Below are 2,669 nucleotides of genomic sequence, written 5' to 3' on the forward strand. Positions count from 1 at the left end.
TGGTGCAACTGATCATATGACGTTTGATCCTGATGATTTTCTGAATACTACACAACCCCGACGAACCTGTATTGCAAATGCCAATGGTGTTACTTATCCTGTGACAGGGGCTGGCACTGTTGCACTCTCATCCTCTCTCACACTGTCTAATACTTTACTTGTTCCATCTTTATCCACTAAATTGTTGTCAGTTAGTCAGCTTACTGAACAATTGAATTGTTGTGTACTCATTTACCCGAGTTTTTGTTTGCTTCAGGATATTCACACTAAGGAGATTCTTGGTCGTGGTACTAAGAGAGGGGGGCTATATTATGTCGATGACTTCAGTCCCGGCGTGGCTAACAGTGTGACACATCCCTTTGATAGCAAACAAAAGCAAATCTGGTTGTGGCATCGTCGATTGGGACATCCGTCTTTTAGTTATATGAAGCATCTTATACCAGATTTATTCTCAGGTTTCAAAGACTCCGACTTCACATGTGATACTTGTATTTTGGCCAAGAGTCACCGTGTGCCCTACCCGTTGAGTACGAACAAGTGTACTACTCCATTTACATTAATTCACTCTGATGTCTGGGGACCTTCGCCTATCACTGCTCCTTCTGGTGTTCGATGGTTTGTCACATTCATCGATGATTGTACACGGATGACATGGCTTTATTTGCTGAAGAATAAAAACGTGTTTTCCCGTTTTCAGTCCTTCCACAAACAGATGAAAACTCAATTTAATGCTCAAATCCAGATTCTTCGCTCAGACAATGGTGGAGAATTTGTCAATCATGACTTTCAGACTTACTTCCAACAACATGGAATTATCCATGAGACGACTTGTCCTCAGACACCGCAACAAAATGGTGTTGCTGAACGAAAGAATCGACATCTTCTTGAAACCGCCCGAGCACTTCTGATTGGCGCTCATGTTCCTCGCCATCACTGGGATGATGCTATTGTCACTGCAGTTCACCTGATCAACCGCATGCCTTCTGGTGTATTGACCTTTAAAACTCCTTTGCAGGTGCTTGCGCAACACAGACCTCTGCCCTCTGTTTTGGTACTCACACCCCGAATCTTTGGATGCGTGGCTTTCGTTCATCTTCACAAAAATCAACGTAGCAAACTTGATCCCTGTGCGCTTCGTTGTGTTTTTGTGGGTTATGCCACTCATCAGAAAGGTTACCGTTGTTATCACCCTCCTACCCAACGAACCTATGTCACTTTGGATGTGACTTTTCTGGAATCTGAGCTGTTCTTTCATGACCCATCATCCAATTCTGCGCTTCAGGGGGAGATACAAAGTGAAGCACAGAATTGGAGCAACTTGGCAAACAAAGAAATCCTCCCATGTACAGAAATGATTGATCATCCCGAGTCTGGAGCACGAGATTACTCTCTGTTGAAAAGTGACCAATCGCCCATTCATAGCGATCAATTGCCTGACCCACCTGATCCATGTGAAGATATTTCTGATCCGAGTCCCCACATCTACAGACAATACAGAACAACAAGATGAGGACCCCCCTTCTAACTCAACAGTACCAACAGACCAATCTCCTGAGAATATCCTTGAGGTAACTACTCCTACTAGACTTGTGCATTTAGATGATAAAACTATTGGATATCAATTACCTTTCAGGCAAAATCGTGGGAAGCCACCAAACCGTTATTCACCGGATATTGGCAAGACATCCAAGTATCCAATTGCAAATCATGTATCCACTGAGAAGCTGTCTGAACCACTCAAGGCTTTTGTGCATCAGTTGTCTGCTATCCATATTCCAACCAAGGTCTCTGAAGCATTGAAAGATCCTAAGTGGGTCCAAGCTATAAAAGAGGAGATGAAAGCTCTTGAGAAAAATCAGACTTGGACATTAGAGACTATACCACGAGGAAAAAAGACTATCGGATGTAGATGGGTGTTTACTATAAAACACAATGCAGATGGATCTATCGAGCGATACAAGGCAAGACTTGTGGCAAAAGGGTACACACAGACCTATGGTATAGACTATGAAGAAACTTTTGCACCAGTTGCAAAGTTAAACACCGTCAGAGTCTTATTGTCCCTTGCAGCTAATTTGGATTGGCCACTACACCAGTTTGATGTAAAGAATGCTTTTCTACATGGTGAACTCACAGAGGAGGTGTACATGGACATTCCTCCTGGATATAATACTACTCAGACTGGAACAGTTTGCAGGTTACGAAAAGCATTGTATGGATTGAAACAGTCACCACGTGCATGGTTTGGACGGTTCACCATGGCAATGAAGAACAATGGTTTCAAACAGTGCAACTCAGATTATACTCTGTTCTTGAAACATCAAAAAGGGAAGGTAACAGCATTAATAATCTATGTTGATGATATGATTATTACTGGGAATGATAAACAGGAAATATCACAGCTACAAGACTATCTGGCTACGGAGTTTGAGATGAAGGATCTAGGTGGACTCAAGTATTTCTTGGGAATTGAGGTGGCTCGATCGCAGCAAGGCATATTTCTCTCTCAAAGGAAATATGTCTTAGACTTGTTGACAGACACAGGAATGCTAGATTGTAAACCTGCGGACACTCCTATTGTTCAGAATCATCATCTTGGAGAATATCCGGATCAAGTTCCAACTAACAAAGAAAGATACCAAAGGTTAGTGGGAAGATTGATCTATTTG

The sequence above is a fragment of the Prunus persica genome, unplaced genomic scaffold (assembly GCF_000346465.2).
Source record: "Prunus persica cultivar Lovell unplaced genomic scaffold, Prunus_persica_NCBIv2 scaffold_73, whole genome shotgun sequence".
In the NCBI taxonomy this organism is placed as follows: Eukaryota; Viridiplantae; Streptophyta; class Magnoliopsida; order Rosales; family Rosaceae; genus Prunus; species Prunus persica.